Source organism: Amphibalanus amphitrite, unplaced genomic scaffold, assembly GCF_019059575.1.
Source record: "Amphibalanus amphitrite isolate SeventyFive unplaced genomic scaffold, NRLGWU_Aamphi_draft 000645F_arrow, whole genome shotgun sequence".
Classification (NCBI taxonomy): Eukaryota; Metazoa; Arthropoda; class Thecostraca; order Balanomorpha; family Balanidae; genus Amphibalanus; species Amphibalanus amphitrite.
In genome coordinates this window covers 3,628-24,787 of record NW_024882139.1, presented here as the reverse complement: position 1 = coordinate 24,787, position 21,160 = coordinate 3,628, and the positions used below count along the sequence as shown (strand labels likewise).

Below are 21,160 nucleotides of genomic sequence, written 5' to 3'. Positions count from 1 at the left end.
ACACTATCGTTAATAGCAGGCCCCTCACATCCTTCAACATGACTCCCGATGAACCCCACCCAATCTCACCCATGACTCTACTAACACAGAAATGTAATGTAGTGCTTTCGCCGCCTGGTGCCTTTCAGAGGACTGACGTCTACTGCCGTCGTCGCTGGCGACGCGTCCAGTACCTGGCAAACCGGTTCTGGCAACGATGGCGCTCCGAGTTCCTCCCGAGTCTCCAGGAAAGGAGGAAATGGGCGACAGCGCACGAGAACATCGAACTAGACAGCGTCGTGCTCGTTGTCGACGACAACTCTCCCCGCTGCAAATGGATGCTGGGGCGCGTCACGCGGCTTCATCCGTCCGACGACGGATTCGTCCGGCGGGTCGCCGTACGCACGAAAGACGGAACATATGATCGACCGATACAGAAGCTGGTGCGGCTCCTCCCGTAGGCGCCGACTTCGGTGGCGCTCGGCGGAGCTGGGCCGCGCGCTGCTGGTGGCTCCGGCTGCGCTCTGCGGGGCCGGGCCGCGCGCTGGTGGTGGCTTCGGCGGTGCTTGAGCAGAGTTGGCGGCTGCAGCCATCGACGGCGCTCAGTGGGGGCTGAACTGTGCGCAGCTGTCAGGCTGAACTGTGTAGCTGCTGCGTAGCCTGGACTGCTGCGTAGCCTAGACTACTGCTGCGACCCTGAGCGTTGCGCGTGGGGCTGTCTGTGGCTCTGCCAGTGACGACAGTGGCTCAGACATTGAAGGTTTAACTGAGACATACAGTCATGCAGTGCCTCAGAGCGTGCGGCATAAACAGTTAACAGCCACCGACAGTGTGGTGGTTGTTAGTGCCTTGTGAACTGAGGAGAGTGGCACGTCAGCCGACGAGTGAGCTGACTAGTATGTGTTGGCGCTACGTATCGTGAGCGGCTGCCGAGTGACGCTTAGTGATGGACGACGGGCAACTCCCGTGACGTAAGATGATTTCAGTTTGCCACCATCTTTACCGTCGTCGGTCGTGTGGCGCAGGATGGTTGCAATCCGCGGTCGTGTTGCGCAAATGTGGACTGTCTTGTTGTAGAATCGTGACCGATTGGTGGGAGTGTCACCGCCGCCCAGAGGTCATTGGGCAGCGATGTTTTCTTTTCCCCAATTTGCCGTCTCCAATTAATAGATCCTTGAACAGGGCGTGGCACGCGGTGAAGCGTGGCCATTGACACACGATTGTGATACATATGGGACGTCAGATCCCACAAAAGTAACCGCAGGTTGTTTGAAAAGACAAACACTATTCGTTAGAATTGTGTTTTTCTATTGAAAAACAACCGGAGCAGTCGTTCACCGGGCTATGCTTTCCATACTTGGCCGCGGATTGGGGCAAGTTGATACCAGCCCAAACTACTGCAACGATTTTCGTAAAAATTTCAGGGTATAGACTTTCGAAGGCGATCTAGCTGATGGCACCGGTCGCTACTCGCTCAGAATTCTTTTGCGCGTGGCGCGTGCGTTTGAATTTTCGCCCATGTTAAGTCAATGGGGGTTTGGGACACTTTTTGCGCGATAGCGAATGACGGAAAAACGAGCCAAGGAAGGGGTGGTTTTCTTCCCAGCATTTTATGGAAAACACGTTCCGGTACACGAAAGTGTGCGCCGTATACCCGCCAGAATCTCGGATCACCTCTTTGCACAAGGTCAAAGTTGGAATTTTGCTGTGTCCCATGTTAAGTGAATGGACAATTTTGCAGAGATATTTTCATTCGCGCATTGTACAAAATTGTGTGTCACGATTTCGTCCAAACCTTCAAACGTTGTTGACAAGAGAACATAGTATACGCTGTTATGCTTCGTTAAGCTGTGCAACATCGTTTTTTCTTTAAAAGCTTTTTTAAAAATGACAGTTTGTAACATGGAAAGTCAATGGGAGCGTCTTTGTTGCTTAATAACTTTTTACGTTGCAGATATACCGGGTGGCCCAAAAAAAACGTTCCGAACTTTGGAGGCCTATATCTCAAATTCGAGTGCAAATAACGAGCCAAAATTTTCATCAAGTTTGCGTCACTTCTTTGCGCATTGGTATGCCAAATTATAACACTGTACCATCATTTTGAAGCCAGCAATCTTATGTTGAATTAAGTAAGACGTTTTTGCTTTTTTTGCCGTTGTTGAACGGTAGTAATGATTGGCTTAGACGTATAGTAAGAAAAAAAAAAAATAGAACACGTGAATGATACCAGCTCGTATGTTGTTATTTTAAATATTGTTGTCCCACTTATGTGCCAAATATTCAAATGCTAAGCCAAAATTGTGTTAATGGATGTCATTCGGTTCAACACAAATCCTGTTTCGAAGAGAGGGAGTGGCACGGTGCATGGGTTACTGCTGATCGCCCTCCCTTCAAGAAGATCAAATAGTAAATCGACCCAATAAGGAAAAAAAAAGCTAGAGGCAATGTGTCACCCTGAGGCCTGAGCCATCAATGAGACTAGTTGCCAGTAGCAGTCATGGCTGCAGGCCGTGGTGCCGAGATGGAAGTGGCCCGTTCACTCACATTTTTAGTAAACATCTGAGCAAAAAAGTGATTTTTACATGGCATGCTAGAAACACGAAGCGTTTAAAAAGTAATTTACCGAATAACATAAAAATCATACCATTTGCAGGAAATATATGCCGCATTAACTATTAGAAGTTTCAATGCTGTATCTTTATCACTTTCTGAGAAATAATAATTTAAAATTGGGAACGTTTTTTCTGGGCCACCCGGTATAAAAGTGAAAAGTTAATAGAATATACAACTTTCGATGCTCTTTCTAACGATGTATAGACCGTCACTGCACGATGTGCCGTTTTTAAGAAAAGTTGTAAAAAAGCAGGGCTCGACTGTGACTTGAACCCAACCACATTAGAGTATACGAACAGGTGACGGGGATACCTCCCGTGTGCGGACGCGACACTGATGAATATTAGCAGTCGGCCGTCGTGGGGGCGCCTTTGCAAAGCTTATATCTACACAACTGCTTGACCGATTCACTCGCGTTCTTTTGTGTGGGATAGCTTCTTCCTTTCTTACACGTAGTGTGCTATTCTCGATGCGTATGGGTGACCCCTAATGCACGTGCCACGTGCAAAACGAAGAGGTGTCAGTTTGGTAACAAGACTAATTACTCTGTAGCTAGTTTGCCGATTGCGCTGATACTCGGCATGGATGTAGGCAACCGCCGGGCAATGCATTTCCATGTGTCACGGTTGGGGTGCAGCTGCACGTGCGCGCGGGCAGGGTGACGATTCCAGATCTCGAGAACGGCTGGGACGATTGTGATCAAAGTTGGCACACCGTTAGGGATCGGCGAGTAGGGTGCCGTGCGCAACTCAGATGGGACCCATTTGGCACGTGCGCACGTGCAGGCTGACGCTTCCAGATCTCAAGAACGGCTGGGCCGACTGTGCTCAAATTTGGCATACCGCTAGAGACTGGTTAGTAGGGTGCCGTGCACAAGTCAGTTAGTATGTATTTTCATGTGCCACGGTTGGGGTGTAGCTGCACGTGCGCACGTGTAGGGGTCGCTTCCATGGATCTTGGAAACAGTTGGGCCGATTCAGATTAAATTCGGTACACCGCTAGAGACCGGCGAATAGAATGCCGTGCACAACACAATTGGGACCCAGGTTGCACGTGCGCACGTGCAGGGTGTCGCTTCCAGATCTCGAAAACGGCCGGGTCGATTGCACTCAAATTTGGCACACCGCTAGAGACCGGTTAGTAGAGTGCAGTGCACGTCAGTTCGTAGCACACCCACTCCGGTCTGCACGTGCAAGGCTCATCCTCTCGTTTTATGGCGAGCGTTTTTGCGGCGTTATGTAGGGGTCGCTTCCATGGATCTTAGAAACAGTTGGGCCGATTCAGATTAAATTCGGTACACCGCTAGAGACCGGCGAATAGAATGCCGTGCACAACACAATTGGGACCCAGGTTGCACGTGCGCACGTGCAGGGTGTCGCTTCCAGATCTCGATAACGGCCGGGTCGATTGCACTCAAATTTGGCACACCGCTAGAGACCGGTTAGTAGAGTGCAGTGCACGTCAGTTCGTAGCACACCCACTCCGGTCTGCACGTGCAAGGCTCATCCTCTCGTTTTAACCGCAGGTTGTTTGAAAAGACAAACACTATTCGTTAGAATTGTGTTTTTCTATTGAAAAACAACCGGAGCGGTCGTTCTCCGGGCTATGTTTTGCAAGTCTGGCAGCGAATTGGGGCAACTTGATTGGGGCCTAGACGAAATGTACAATTTTCGTAAAAAGTTCAGGGTATGGGCTCCCGCAGGCGATCTACCTTATGGCACCGGTCGCTACTCGCTAAGAAGTCTTTTGCGCGTGGCACGTGCGATTCCATTTTCCCCATGTTAAGTCAACGGGGTTTTGGACACTTTTTGCGCGATGGCGAATGGCGGGAAAACGAGCCAAGGAAGAGGTGGTTTTCTTCCGAGCATTTCATGGCAAACACGTTCCGGTACACGCCAGTGTGCGCTGTATACCCCTCAGAATCTCGGAACGTGTCTTTGCACGAGGTCAAAGTTGGAATTTTGCTGTGTCCCATGTTAACCCGCGCCCGGCTGGGGGTCCTGGATTTCCACGCCCTGCTGGGGGGGGGGTGTTTGAACACCCCCCCTTCTAACTCGGCTCCTAGGCCACGTAGCGATACGCGGAAGGCGGCGTTCCAAAGAGCGCCAAAAATAATGAGGAAATCACTTCAGTCAATTTTTTGGTCAGGTCAAAGGTCAGGTCACCAGAGGTCATTGAAGGCAAAATTTCGCCGATTTCCAGGTCGAATGTCAACAATTTCCAAGAAGCCAACGCATAACTCGGGAACCAATAGAGCTACAGCGCCGCGGAAAAGCGCATTCGATAGCCCTATTAACGCCCTTTCTGAGTAATTTTCTCAGATTTGACCTAACGTCAACGGTTTTGCCTGCAGGGGGCAAAAACTGCAAAAATAGCCGATTTTTTCGGAAACAGTTTTACTGCAATAACTTTTGACCCAAGCCTTGTACGAGCTTACTTTTACCGGCATCGTGTTCCCCTCGTCAAGACGCATCGAATGAACTATAACTTGACCTTGAAAGGTCAACTTGAAAATTTGACCTCAGGTCAAGGTCATGACCTGACCGGAAAGGGTCATGTTGCATATCAGTCGATCCGTATCGTCGAGCTGAACACATCTAAGGCGTTTTCATCGCTCTAGCATGCCTCTATCAAAAGTTATTTGCGAAAAACTGTTAAATACCATTCGTGACCTAAGATGACCTCAGGGCATAAACAGGGGTCACGGACACCATTTTCATGTTCAGTGTGTCTAAACCACTTGTAATTCAGTGTTTGGGAGTGTTTATAATGTCTTTCGTCAAAAAGAGGCGCATTTCAATTTTCTCCCATTGACTTATAATGGGGAGGTCGCAAAATTGACCCGACCTTAGGTCATCGATATCAAAATTCTGAGATATACATTTTGTACATGCTATTGCTCTTAGCAATCGCTGAAAGTTTCAAAGCGATCGGTCACTCGGTGTAGCTATGACAGACATTGAAACTTTTTATGAGGTGAGGTCACTTCAAGTGACCTGGTGACCTGACCTTGAATGACCTTGGTCTGAAATTTTCACAACATGTGTAGAATTGATGTATGATAAGGTGTACCAAAAACGGCGGCGCTCCGCGCCGCCGTTTTTGAGATATTCGCGAAAAACCACAAGGGGGGGTGTTCAAACACCCCCCCCCAGCAGGGCGCGGGTTAAGTCAATGGACGGCGATGCCGAGACTTTGCAGAGACATTTTCATTCGATCTTTGTACAAAATTTTAGAGATAGAATTCGCCCAAACTCTTATATCTTGTAGAGAAAGGAGCATAGTACATGCTGTTATGCTTCGTTAAGCTGGCAGAAATCGTTTTTTCTAAAAAAGTTCGTTTGAAAATGAAAATCTTTAACATGGAAAGTCAATGGGAGCGTCTTTATTTCTCTATAACTTTTATCTTTAGTAAGATATGTAGGTGAAAAGTTAATAAAATATACAACTTTCGATGCTCTTTCCACTGATGTATAGAACGTCACTGCACGGTGTGCCGTTTTCAAGAAAAGTTGTAAAAAAGCAGGGCTCGACTGTGACTTGAACCCAACCACATTAGAATATACGAACAGGTGAAGGGGACACCTCCCATGTGCGGACGCGACACTGATTATTGCTGAATATTAGCAGTCGGCCGTTGTGGGGCGCCTTTGCAAAGGTTATATCTCCACAACCGCTTGACCGCTTCACTCGCGGTCTTTTGAGTGAGATAGCTTCTTCCTTTCTCACACGTAGTGTGCTACTCTCGATGCGTATGGGTGACCCCTAATGCACGTGCCTGGTGCAAAACGAAGAGGTGTCAGTTCGGTAGCAAGTGTAATAACTCTGTAGTTATTTTGCCGATTGCGCTGATCCTTGGCATGGATGTAGGCACCCGCCCCGCAATGCCTTTCCATGTGTCACGGTTGGGGTGCCGCTGCACGTGCGCACGGGCAGGGTGACGCTTCCAGATCTCGAGAACGGCTGGGCCGATTGTGATCAAAGTTGGCACACCGTTAGGGCTCGGCGAGTAGGGTGCCGTGCACAAGTCAGATGGGACCCAGTTTGCACGTGCGCACGTGCAGGCTGACGCTTCCATATCTCAAGAACGGCTGGACCGACTGTGCTCAAATTTGGCATACCACTAGAGACTGGTTAGTAGGGTGCCGTGCACAAGTCAGTAAGTATGTATTTTCATGTGCCGCGGTTGGGGTGCAGCTGCACGTGCGCACGTGTAGGGGTCGCTTCCAGATCTTGGAAACGGCTGGGCCGATTCAGATTAAATTCGGTACACCGCTAGAGACCGGCGAAAAGGGTGCCGTGCAAAAGTCAATTGGGACCCAGCATGCACGTGCGCACGTGCAGGGTGCCGCTTCGAGATCTCGAAAACGGCCGGGCCGATTGCACTCAAATTTGGCACACCGCTAAAGACCGGCGAATAGGGTGCCGTGCACGTCAGTCCGTAGCACACCGACTCCGGTCTGCACGTGCAAGACTCATCCTCTCGTTTGGCGGCGGGCGTTTTTGCTGCGTTTACAAAGGTGCTTGCTCAAACAACCAGCGGTCCCGCGATGCGGAGCCCAGCATCGCAGATGCTGGTAACCGCAGGTTGTTTGAAAAGACAAACACTATTCGTTAGAATTGTGTTTTTCTATTGAAAAACAACCGGAGCAGTCGTTCACCGGGCTATGCTTTCCATACTTGGCCGCGGATTGGGGCAAGTTGATACCAGCCCAAACTACTGCAACGATTTTCGTAAAAATTTCAGGGTATAGACTTTCGAAGGCGATCTAGCTGATGGCACCGGTCGCTACTCGCTCAGAATTCTTTTGCGCGTGGCGCGTGCGTTTGAATTTTCGCCCATGTTAAGTCAATGGGGGTTTGGGACACTTTTTGCGCGATAGCGAATGACGGAAAAACGAGCCAAGGAAGGGGTGGTTTTCTTCCCAGCATTTTATGGAAAACACGTTCCGGTACACGAAAGTGTGCGCCGTATACCCGCCAGAATCTCGGATCACCTCTTTGCACAAGGTCAAAGTTGGAATTTTGCTGTGTCCCATGTTAAGTGAATGGACAATTTTGCAGAGATATTTTCATTCGCGCATTGTACAAAATTGTGTGTCACGATTTCGTCCAAACCTTCAAACGTTGTTGACAAGAGAACATAGTATACGCTGTTATGCTTCGTTAAGCTGTGCAACATCGTTTTTTCTTTAAAAGCTTTTTTAAAAATGACAGTTTGTAACATGGAAAGTCAATGGGAGCGTCTTTGTTGCTTAATAACTTTTTACGTTGCAGATATACCGGGTGGCCCAAAAAAAACGTTCCGAACTTTGGAGGCCTATATCTCAAATTCGAGTGCAAATAACGAGCCAAAATTTTCATCAAGTTTGCGTCACTTCTTTGCGCATTGGTATGCCAAATTATAACACTGTACCACCATTTTGAAGCCAGCAATCTTATGTTGAATTAAGTAAGACGTTTTTGCTTTTTTTGCCGTTGTTGAACGGTAGTAATGATTAGCTTAGACGTATAGTTAGAAAAAAAAAATAGAACACGTGAATGATACCAGCTCGTGTGTTGTTATTTTAAATATTGTTGTCCCACTTATGTGCCAAATATTCAAATGCTAAGCCAAAATTGTGTTAATGGATGTCATTCGGTTCAACACAAATCCTGTTTCGAAGAGAGGGAGTGGCACGGTGCATGGGTTACTGCTGATCGCCCTCCCTTCAAGAAGATCAAATAGTAAATCGACCCAATAAGGAAAAAAAGCTAGAGGGAATGTGTCACCCTGAGGCCTGAGCCATCAATGAGACTAGTTGCCAGTAGCAGTCATGGCTGCAGGCCGTGGTGCCGAGATGGAAGTGGCCCGTTCACTCACATTTTTAGTAAACATCTGAGCAAAAAAGTGATTTTTACATGGCATGCTAGAAACACGAAGCGTTTAAAAAGTAATTTACCGAATAACATAAAAATCATACCATTTGCAGGAAATATATGCCGCATTAACTATTAGAAGTTTCAATGCTGTATCTTTATCACTTTCTGAGAAATAATAATTTAAAATTGGGAACGTTTTTTTCTGGGCCACCCGGTATAAAAGTGAAAAGTTAATAGAATATACAACTTTCGATGCTCTTTCTAACGATGTATAGACCGTCACTGCACGATGTGCCGTTTTTAAGAAAAGTTGTAAAAAAGCAGGGCTCGACTGTGACTTGAACCCAACCACATTAGAGTATACGAACAGGTGACGGGGATACCTCCCGTGTGCGGACGCGACACTGATGAATATTAGCAGTCGGCCGTCGTGGGGGCGCCTTTGCAAAGCTTATATCTACACAACTGCTTGACCGATTCACTCGCGTTCTTTTGTGTGGGATAGCTTCTTCCTTTCTTACACGTAGTGTGCTATTCTCGATGCGTATGGGTGACCCCTAATGCACGTGCCACGTGCAAAACGAAGAGGTGTCAGTTTGGTAACAAGACTAATTACTCTGTAGCTAGTTTGCCGATTGCGCTGATACTCGGCATGGATGTAGGCAACCGCCGGGCAATGCATTTCCATGTGTCACGGTTGGGGTGCAGCTGCACGTGCGCGCGGGCAGGGTGACGATTCCAGATCTCGAGAACGGCTGGGACGATTGTGATCAAAGTTGGCACACCGTTAGGGATCGGCGAGTAGGGTGCCGTGCGCAACTCAGATGGGACCCATTTGGCACGTGCGCACGCGCAGGCTGACGCTTCCAGATCTCAAGAACGGCTGGGCCGACTGTGCTCAAATTTGGCATACCGCTAGAGACTGGTTAGTAGGGTGCCGTGCACAAGTCAGTTAGTATGTATTTTCATGTGCCACGGTTGGGGTGTAGCTGCACGTGCGCACGTGTAGGGGTCGCTTCCATGGATCTTGGAAACAGTTGGGCCGATTCAGATTAAATTCGGTACACCGCTAGAGACCGGCGAATAGAATGCCGTGCACAACACAATTGGGACCCAGGTTGCACGTGCGCACGTGCAGGGTGTCGCTTCCAGATCTCGAAAACGGCCGGGTCGATTGCACTCAAATTTGGCACACCGCTAGAGACCGGTTAGTAGAGTGCAGTGCACGTCAGTTCGTAGCACACCCACTCCGGTCTGCACGTGCAAGGCTCATCCTCTCGTTTTATGGCGGGCGTTTTTGCGGCGTTATGTAGGGGTCGCTTCCATGGATCTTGGAAACAGTTGGGCCGATTCAGATTAAATTCGGTACACCGCTAGAGACCGGCGAATAGAATGCCGTGCACAACACAATTGGGACCCAGGTTGCACGTGCGCACGTGCAGGGTGTCGCTTCCAGATCTCGAAAACGGCCGGGTCGATTGCACTCAAATTTGGCACACCGCTAGAGACCGGTTAGTAGAGTGCAGTGCACGTCAGTTCGTAGCACACCCACTCCGGTCTGCACGTGCAAGGCTCATCCTCTCGTTTTAACCGCAGGTTGTTTGAAAAGACAAACACTATTCGTTAGAATTGTGTTTTTCATTGAAAAACAACCGGAGCAGTCGTTCACCGGGCTATGTTTTCCATACTTGGCAGCGAATTGGGGCACATTGATTCCAGCCTAGACTAACCCATCGATGTTCGTAAAAATTTCAGAGTATGGGCTCTCGGAGGCGACCTAGCTGCTGGTACCGGTCGCTACTCGCTCAGAATTCTTTTGCGCGTGGCACGTGCGTTTCCATTTTCCCCATGTTAAGTCAATGGGGGTTTGGGGCACTTTTTGCACCATCGGGAATGGCGAAAAAACGAGCCAAGAAAGGGGTGGTTTTCATCCCAGCATTTTATGGCAAACACGTTCCGGTACACACCAGTGTGCGCCGTATACCCGTCAGAATCTCGGAACGTTTCTTTGCACGAGGTCAAAGTTGGAATTTTGCTGTGTTCCATGTTAAGTGAATAGAGAGTTTTGCAGCGATATTTTCATTCGCGCATTGTACAAAATTATGTGTCACGATTTCGCTCAAACTTTCGAGAGTTATTGAGAAAGGAGCATAGTATATGCTGTTGTGCTTCGTTAAGCTGTGCAAAATCGTTTTTTCTTTAAATGCTTGTTTAAAAATGACAATTTTTAACATGGAAAGTCAATGGGAGCGTCTTTGTTGCTTAATAAGCTTTTACGTTGCACATGTATAAAAGTGAAATGTTAATATAATTTACAACTTTCGATGCTCTTTCCCACGATGTATAGAACGTCACTGCACGGTGTGCCGTTTTCAAGAAAAGTTGTAAAAAAGCAGGGCTCGACTGTGACTTGAGCCCAACGACATTGGAGTATACGAACAGGTGACGGGGATACCTCCCGTGTGCGGATGCGACACTGATTATTGCTAAATATTAGCAGTCGGCCGTTGCAGGGGCGCCTTTGCAAAGGTTATAGCTCCACAACTGCTTGACCGATTCAGTCGCGGTCTTTTGTGTGGGATAGCTTCTTCCTTTCTCACACGTAGTGTGCTACTCTCGATACGTATGGGTGACCCCTTATGCACGTGCCACGTGCAAAACGAAGAGGTGTCAGTTTGGCAACAAGTCTAATTACTCTGAAGTTAGTTTGCCGATTGCGCTGATGCTTGGCATGGATGTAGGCAACCGCCGGGCAATGAATTTCCATGTGTCACGGCTGGGGTGCAGCTGCACGTGCGCACGGGCAGGGTGACGATTCCAGATCTCGAGAACGGCTGGGCCGATTATGATCAAAGTTGGCACACCGTTAGGGATCGGCGAGTAGGGTGCCGTGCACAACTCAGATGGGACCCATTTGGCACGTGCGCACGTGCAGGTTGACGCTTCCAGATCTCAAGAACGGCTAGGCCGACTGTGCTCAGATTTGGCATACCGCTAGAGACTGGTTAGTAGGGTGCCGTGCACAAGTCAGTTAGTATGCATTTTCATGTGCCACGGTTGGGGTGCAGCTGCACGTGCGCACGTGTAGGGGTCGCTTCCATGGATCTTGGAAACGGCTGGGCCGATTCAGATTAAATTCGGTACACCGCTAGAGACCGGCGAATAGAGTGCCGTGCACAAACCAATTGGGACCCAGGTTGCACGTGCGCACGTGCAGGGTGTCGCTTCTAGATCTCGAAAACGGCCGGGTCGATTGCACTCAAATTTGGCACAACGCTGGAGACCGATTAGTAGAGTGCAGTGCACACCCACTCCCACTCCGGTCTGCACGTGCAAGGCTCATCCTCTCGTTTGGCGGCGGGCGTTTTTGCGGCGTTACAGAGGTGCTTGCTCAAACAACCTGCGGTCCCGCGATGCGGAGCCCAGCATCGCAGATGCTGGTAACCGCAGGTTGTTTGAAAAGACAAACACTATTCGTTAGAATTGTGTTTTTCTATTGAAAAACAACCGGAGCGGTCGTTCTCCGGGCTATGTTTTGCAAGTCTGGCCGCGAATCAGTACAACTTGACCGGGGCCTAAACGAATCGCTCAATCTTCGTAAAAAGTTCAGGGTATGGGCTCCCGGAGGCGATCTACCTGATGGCACCGGTCGGTACTCGCTAAGAAGTCTTTTGCGCGTGGCACGTGCGATTCCATTTTCCCCATGTTAAGTTAACGGGGTTTTGGACACTTTTTGCGCGATCGCCAATGGCGGGAAAACGAGCCAAGAAGGAGGTGGTTTTCTTCCCAGCATTTTATGGCAAACACGTTCCGGTACACGCTAGTGTGCGCCGTATACCCCTCAGAATCTCGGAACGTGTCTTTGCACGAGGTCAAAGTTGGAATTTTGCTGTGTCCCATGTTAAGTCAATGGACGGCGATGCCGAGACTTTGCAGAGACATTTTCATTCGATCTTTGTACAAAATTTTAGAGATAGATTTCGCCCAAACTCTTATATCTTGTAGAGGAAAGAGCATAGTATATGCCGTTATGCTTCGTTAAGCTGGCAAAACTCATTTTTTCTTATAAAGTTCATTTGAAAATCACAATTTTTAACATGGAAAGTCAATGGGAGCGTCTTTGTTGCTTAATAACTTTTTACGTTGCAGATATACCAAAGTGAAAAGTTAATAAGATATACAACTTTCGATGCTCTTTCCAACAATGTATAGAACGTCACTGCACGATGTGCCGTTTTTAAGAAAAGCTGTAAAAAATCAGGGCTCGACTGTGACTTGAACCCAACCACATTAGAGGATACGAACAGGTGACGGGGATACCTCCCGTGTGCGGATGCGACACTGATTATTGCTAAATATTAGCAGTCGGCCGCCGTGGGGGCGCCTTTACAAACCTTATATCTCTGCAACCACTGGACCGATTCACTCGCGGTCTTTTGTGTGGGATAGTTTCTTCCTTTCCCAAACGTAGTGTGCTACTCTCGATGCGTATGGGTGACCCCTATTGCACGTGCCACGTGCAAAACGAAGAGGTGTCAGTTCGGTAGCAAGTGTAATAACTCTGTAGTTATTTTGCCGATTGCGCTGATCCTTGGCATGGATGTAGGCACCCGCCCCGCAATGCATTTCCATGTGTCACGGTTGGGGTGCCGCTGCACGTGCGCACAGGCAGGGTGACGCTTCCAGATCTCGAGAACGGCTGGGCCGATTGTGATCAAACTTGGCACACCGTTAGGGCTCGGCGAGTACGGTGCCGTGCACAAGTCAGATGGGACCCAGTTTGCACGTGCGCACGTGCAGGCTGACGCTTCCAGACCTCAAGAACGGCTGCACCGACTGTGCTCAAATTTGGCATACCACTAGAGACTGGTTAGTAGGATGCCGTGCACAAGTCAGTTAGTATGTATTTTCATGTGCCGCGGATGGGGTGCAGCTGCACGTGCGCACGTGTTGGGGTCGTTTCCAGATCTTGGAAACGGCTGGGCCGATTGAGCTCCAATTTGGTACACCGCTTGAGACCGGCGAATAGAGTGCCGTGCACAAGTTAATTGGGGCCTATATGAAGGTGTTACCGTAACCGCAGGTTGTTTGAAAAGACAAACACTATTCGTTAGAATTGTGTTTTTCTATTGAAAAACAACCGGAGCGGTCGTTCTCCGGGGTATGTTTTGCAAAGTTGGCCTGAGATTGGGGCAACTTGGTAGGGGCCTAGACGAAACGTTCAATCTTCGTAAAAAGTTCAGTGTATGGGCTCTCGGAGGCGATCTACCTGATGGCACCGGTCGCTACTCGCTAAGAAGTCTTTTGCGCGTGGCACGTGCGATTCCATTTTCCCCATGTTAAGTCAACGGGGTTTTGGACACTTTTTGCGCGATCGTGAATGGCGGGAAAACGAGCCAAGGAAGAGGTGGTTTTCTTCCCAGCATTTTATGGCAAACACATTTGGGTACACGCCAGTGTGCGTTGTATACCCCTCAGAATCTCGGAACGTGTCTTTGCACGAGGTCAAAGTTGGAATTTTGCTGTGTCCAATGTTAAGTCAATGGACGGCGATGCCGAGACTTTGCAGAGACATTTTCATGCGATCTTTGTACAAAATTTTAGAGATAGATTTCGCCCAAACTCTTGTATCTTGTAGAGGAAAGAAGATAGTACATGCCGTTATGCTTCGTTAAGCTGGCATAACTCATTTTTTCTAATAAAGTTAATTTGAAATTTAAAATTTTTAACATGGAAAGTCAATGGGGGCGTCTTTGTTGCTTAATAACTTTTTAGGTTGCAGATGTATCAAAGTGAAAAGTTAATTAAATATACAACTTTCGATGCTCTTTCCAACAATGTATAGAACGTCACTGCACGATGTGCCGTTTTTATGAAAAGCTGTAAAAAAGCAGGTCTCGACTGTGACTTAAACCCAACCACATTAGAGTATACGAACAGGTGACGGCGATACCTCCCGTGTGCGGATGCGACACTGATTATTGATAAATATTAGCAGTAGGCCGCCGTGGGGGCGCCTTTACAAACCTTATATCTCTGCAACCACTGGACCGATTCACTCGCGGTCTTTTGTGTGGTATAGTTTCTTCCTTTCCCAAACGTAGTGTGCCACTCTCGATGCGTATGGGTGACCCCTAATGCACGTGCCACGTGCAAAACGAAGAGAAGTCAGTTCGGTAACAAGTGTAATAACTCTGTAGTTAGTTTGCCGATTGCGCTGATACTTGGCATGGTTGTAGGCACCTGCCGCGCAATGCATTTCCATGTGTCACGGTTGGGGTGCCCCTGCACGTGCACACGGGCAGGGTGACGCTTCCAGATCTCAAGAACGGCTGGACCGACTGTGCTCAAATTTGGCATACCACTAGAGACTGGTTAATAGGGTGCCGTGCACAAGTCAGTAAGTATGTATATTTATGTGCGGCGGTTGGGGTGCAGCTGCACGTGCGCACGTGTAGGGGTCGTTTCCCGATCTTGGAAACGGCTGGGCCGATTCTGATTCAATTTGGTACATCGCTAGAAACCGGCGAATAGAGTGCCGTGCACAAGTCAATTGGGACCCAGGCTGCACGTGCGCACGTGCAGGGTTTCGCTTCCAGATCTCGAAAACGGCTGGGCCGATTGCACTCAAATTTGGCACACCGCTATAGACCGGCGAATAGGATGCCGTGCATGTCAGTCCGTAGCACACCGACTCCGGTCTGCACGTGCAAGGCTCATCCTCTCGTTTGGCGGCGGGAGTAACCGCAGGTTGTTTGAAAAGACAAACACTATTCGTTAGAATTGTGTTTTTCTATTGAAAAACAACCGGAGCGGTCGTTCTCCGGGCTATGTTTTGCAAGTCTGGCCGCGAATCGAGACATCTTGGTCGCAGCCTAGACGAATCGTTCAATCTTCGTAAAAAGTTCAGTGTATGGGCTCCCGCAGGCGATCTACCTGATGGCACCGGTCGCTACTCGCTAAGAAGTCTTTTGCGCGTGGCACGTGCGATTTCATTTTCTCCATGTTAAGTCAACGGGGTTTTGGACACTTTTTGCGCGATCGCCAATAGCGGGAAAACGAGCCAAGAAGGAGGTGGTTTTCTTCCCAGCATTTTATGGCAAACACGTTCGGCCGGTACACGCTAGTGTGCGCCGTATACCCCTCAGAATCTCGGAACGTGTCTTTGCACGAGGTCAAAGTTGGAATTTTGCTGTGTCCCATGTTAAGTCAATGGACGGCGATGCCGAGACTTTGCAGAGACATTTTCATTCGATCTTTGTACAAAATTTTAGAGATAGATTTCGCCCAAACTCTTATATCTTGTAGAGGAAAGAGCATAGTACATGCCGTTATGCTTCGTTAAGCTGGCAAAACTCATTTTTTCTTATAAAGTTCATTTGAAAATTAAAATTTTTAACATGGAAAGTCAATGGGAGCGTCTTTGTTGCTTAATAACTTTTTACGTTGCAGATATACCAAAGTGAAAAGTTAATAAAATATACAACTTTCGATGCTCTTTCCAACAATGTATAGAACGTCACTGCACAATGTGCCGTTTTTAAGAAAAGCTGTAAAAAATCAGGGCTCGACTGTGACTTGAACCCAACCACATTAGAGGATACGAACAGGTGACGGGGATACCTCCCGTGTGCGGATGCGACACTGATTATTGCTAAATATTAGCAGTCGGCCGCCGTGGGGGCGCCTTTACAAACCTTATATCTCTGCAACCACTTGACCGATTCACTCGCGGTCTTTTGTGTGGGATAGTTTCTTCCTTTCCCAAACGTAGTGTGCTACTCTCGATGCGTATGGGTGACCCCTAATGCACGTGCCACGTGCAAAACGAAGAGGTGTCAGTTCGGTAGCAAGTAACCGCAGGTTGTTTGAAAAGACAAACACTATTCGTTAGACTTGTGTTTTTCTATTGAAAAACAACCGGAGCGGTCGTTCTCCGGGCTATGTTTTGCAAGTCTGGCCGCGAATTGGGGTAACCGCAGGTTGTTTGAAAAGACAAACACTATTCGTTAGAATTGTGTTTTTCTATTGAAAAACAACCGGAGCGGTCGTTCTCCGGGCTATGTTTTGCAAGTCTGGCCGCGAATTGGGGCAACTTGGGTGGGGCCTAAACGAATCGTTCAATCTTCGTAAAAAGTTCAGGGTATGGGCTCCCGGAGGCGATCTACCTGATGGCACCGGTCGCTACTCGCTAAGAAGTCTTTTGCACGTGGCACGTGCGATTCCATTTTCCCCATGTTAAGTCAACGGGGTTTTGGACACTTTTTGCGCGATCGCTAATAGCGGGGAAACGAGCCAAGAAAGAGGTGGTTTTCTTCCCAGCATTTTATGGCAAACACGTTTGGGTACACGCCAGTGTGCGCTGTAACCGCAGGTTGTTTGAAAAGACAAACACTATTCGTTAGAATTGTGTTTTTCTATTGAAAAACAACCGGAGCGGTCCTTCTCCGGGCTATGTTTGCAAAGTTGGCCTGAGATTGGGGCAACTTGGTCGCAGCCTAGAGTTTTGCGTTTAGGATCGTAAAAATTTCAGGGTATAGACTTTTGCAGGTGATCTACCTGATGGTACCGGTCGCTACTCGCAACAAAAATCATTGCGCGTGCCACGTGCAATTGCATTTTCCCCATGTTAAGTCAACGGGGTTTTGGACACTTTTTGCGCGATCGCCAATGGCGGGAAAACGAGCCAAGAAGGAGGTGGTTTTCTTCCCAGCATTTTATGGCAAACACGTTCTGGTACACGCCAGTGTGCGCCGTATACCCGTCAGAATTCGTTAACTTGAGTTGCACGAGTTTGAAGTTGAACTTTTTTCGCTCCCCATGTTAAGTCAATGGACGTTTTTGCAGAGGCATTTTCATTCGCTCATTGTACAAAATTATATGATACGATTTTGTTTAAACTTTCAGGACTTGTTGAGAAAAGACCATAGAATATGTTGTTATGCTTCGTTAAGCTGTCAGAATTCGTTTGTTCTTTTTGAGCTCGTTTAAAGAAGAATTTTTTTAACATGCAAAGTCAATGGGAGCGTCTTTGCTGCTTTATAACATTTTGCGTTATAGATATATTTAAGTGAAAAGTTGATAGGTTATACAACTTTTGATGCTCTTTCCAATGATATATAGAACGTTATTGCACGTTGTGCCGTTTTCCAGGTGTTGTCCATCTGAACTTGTCAGTCACGTGACCCATTTGACCTTCGGATCCGATTCTGGTAGTCAATTCTGGCGCTTTTGTTACCATAGCGAAATATGTAACGCCGTGTTCACAGTTTTCCTGACGACGAAGGTCCTGCTTAATCTGGCCAATGGCGTTCGAGAACTGCGGCCAAGCCCCGCTGATCTTGAACGTGATTGGTCGGTGGGCGTATAGAATCTCCGTCGTCAGGGAGACTGCGAACACGGGGTAAACCAAGGGGTAAACAATCTGTGCGTGGAATGGGGAGTGGTGAATGCGCAAGGGCGATGATAGGCGCTGATGTCGTCGATTTTTATTTATGCTATTATCCTTATACATTCTGATCATTTTTTATGTTCAGGAGTTTTCTCTGTTGATTTAACATAAAAAGCGGTGTGTTTAACTGTTATTGCCAAGTGCCATATTTATATTGAAATTGGGGTACAATTCAACATTCACTGGTTTTTCTATGGCCTGTTGTGCATCATATTATTGGAATGGTAATGTGAATATAGGTACTCCATACACTGCTACTTTTGGGTATATATAAATGTTTGACCTGATTTTACTTCACTTCACCTTATATTTTTTTGCAGGAACAGTTATCACACCATTATTGTGCAAAAAATAAGGGTGGTTTAACGCGGCACTCTGCCAGCCACTTTTGGCTTCCATAGACATCAACAAGCCTATGCCTCCAACACTACCAGAGGTTGACGCTAGCTCCACGGAATGTGCTGGCAGCTGCTGGCAGCGCGCCCATGAAACACAGCCAGGGGTTTCCTCTGTAAAGTCATTATTGTCTAGGTACATGAGCCTTTAGCAATTGTTAACAGCTATAAAAATTGGAATTAGAAATGTTCAGGTATTATCAGCATCAGCTAAACAGGGAAGAGAATTCGGCTACAGCCCATCTTGCAACGCCTCAATGAAATTTAACGAGAAACTTAAATTGAGGGAGCAGCTACATAACTGAGGTAAAGCCCATAAATCCTTGTGGATTTACCTACATACCTGAGGTAAATCCACAAGGCACCTTGAGTTCAAACTATGAAGTGACTCCAAGCGAAATATAGCAGAAATTGGGACTTAAACGAGCTTAGAAATAATCTGCTTAGTGCTGGATAAGTGTTTTCACTTTACCATATGTTGTTTTTTATTCAAAGTTATTGTATTGTTCATTATTGTAAAAGCCAAGCAACTTTTGCAACATTGAGGATCATACTTTAGCTTTGGAAACAAGACATATGTAGTTATGCTGATCTTCTTTTCCAGAGTCTTTGATTATCACTTAATTTCATTCACTTTTGATGTAGTGAAAATGTAGAATGAATTCACTGGAATTCACTGGGATTGTATTGTGTATGCAAGTCCAAATATTTCGGCCAATATTGTTTGGCCTTGGTCACTGGACAACTACAATAACCCTATAAGAATAGCTCACATTGCAGCGACATATTTTTGTGTCTTGTGGGGTCTCATATAGCAATAACAAGAGCAGTGACATGCATAGTTTGCTTGTGTTGTCACAACTTTGTACAATATTTCCAGCTTTATGATATGCAGTTATTAGTCACATTGGGCATCACGCATATATTTTTTCCTGCTGGAGGGAAGACACAGGAGGGATCCAGTGACTCATGTTTTTGCTTCTATCGCTTCACCCCTGGGGAATCAGTTCCTACACCCCTTGAGTATAATGGTCACCAAGGGGTGCTGTCCTGACACGTCCACTTTCTGTTGAGAAGGTTAGAACAAACACCATGTGTGTCATTTAGTTGCACATATAATACCTCAATGTTAAGTCTGCATAAAGTCTGAAGTCTGTAGCCACTCTTAATCCTAGGTTGTCGTGACTTTAATCTAGCCTGGGTGGATATTTTGCTGTGCTAAAAGCACGGACTGCGTTACGCCCCAGCACGGCGGCCGGGGCGCCTCCCCTGGAAGAAAACGGCACCGGCCTTTGAACCACCTTATGATATACTAGTATCTAAAGTATTTGTCCATCAGGATCAGTTATCTAATGGCAGTAGACTGTTGTCTTCACATACTTCATATCTATTTTGGCTACTGCATTGTGTTCTGTAAAAAAATATGAAAACGTTTTGGATGTAGTTTTTAGTGGAATGCTTCTTTACAGATCCCGAAAGAAGATAACAGCTTGTTTTCTTCACCGCCACCAGTCTACCTGCTCTCTGCACACTCGGCAGAGCGCGGCAGGGCACCCCACGGAGCTGCACTAGTCACATCCGGGCCCCACGCCGGTCGACGGCCGATGCGCCGCTGGGAGGCCTGCGGCGCGGACGACGGATGCGGCAGTTGGTCAAGACACGGCAGCCTACTCGAGGTGCTTCTCGCCTGGAGGACGCAGGCGAATCGCGTTATCCGAGCTGTGCCTCGTCATGGTGCGATGAGCCTTAATAGACTAATGCATATTCTTCCTTTGGCTGTAATTCATTTGCTGCTGCCCGCTGGGCTAAGGAGTAACTCTGGGCGCCTACTTTGGGCAGACGCTCGTCCAGTGCCGCTCTTCGTTTGCCGCACATATCTTTATTTATTCTTTGTTACAATTCCGTCTTTGGTCATTTTTTTTTACCATGGGGGCACTTGAAAGTTTTGTTTTTAAATCTGTGGACATTGAACCTGGAATCGGTTTTATGTCGGATTTCGGTTTTGTTTTTGCACTGTGGAAATATCTCGTTCAATATTTTTAAGATAGGGCGTGCTAAAACTTTTAGTCTCATTACTCCTCTGTGCATCTAAATTCTAAAGTACTATAATGTGCATCTCAAGTGTTTGGTGCTGTACTGTTATTATTTATGGTTAATCCAGTGCTGTACTGTTATTATTTATGGTTAATCCAGTTTTTATTCGATTGAATCGTTGTGTGTAGTGCATGACATCCGCGTACCGCCTGTAGCAGTGTTATATATTTTCATTTATGCTGGAAAATAATAACTTTCTTGTTCATTGGCTTTATTCGATGACAGAGACGTGCCAGATGACTGGGGCGGCGACTTGACTTGGTAGTTGTTAACGTTGCAAACTTCAACCATCAAGCATGATGTGGAAACGTCACATTCCGTTATCAAATCTTCGTACCGTAAATACTGAATAAGATCAATACTAGGCTGGAGCTTGCTAGAAAAACCGTGCACTGACAACGGCGAGTGGTGGACCTGAGTAGCGGCCGGGAGGCAGGGAAGTCAGCCAATTGTCAGATGTCTATTTCTTCACACATCTAGCGGCGCTACCAGGACTCAAGGCAGAGCTGATGACAGCAGTTGCAGAGAAGGTGTCGCAGCAGGTGGCGTCCCATATCAGGCTCATTCCTCGGCTGAAAGGGGAGAGCGTTATCCCATCGGGACGTCGGCCGTCACCTCTGTCAAGGCCGGTGGGCTCTAAAACACTCGAGCCCTGTGCTGCTGAGTGCCCGCCGCAGCACGTCATTAAGGTTGGCGTGACGTGCGTGGCGGCCAGCACTCTTGGCACAGGAGAGACCGTGGTGGCCCAGTCGATCAGCAGGACGAC

General features: G+C 47.5%; 1 long non-coding RNA gene across 4 annotated transcripts; it reads left to right on the top strand.

Moving 5' to 3' along the window:
• Positions 1–17,781: 17,781 nt before the first annotated feature.
• LOC122363879 lies at positions 17,782–20,602 on the top strand. 4 transcript variants are annotated; one of them, XR_006253445.1, is made up of 2 exons: positions 17,782–17,931; positions 19,770–20,602. It is a non-coding gene; the product is annotated as an uncharacterized LOC122363879 (long non-coding RNA). The 4 variants fall into 4 exon arrangements; XR_006253444.1 differs by having other exon boundaries at positions 17,782–18,606; XR_006253446.1 differs by lacking the exon at positions 17,782–17,931 and adding an exon at positions 18,079–18,129.
• Positions 20,603–21,160: the final 558 nt, after the last annotated feature.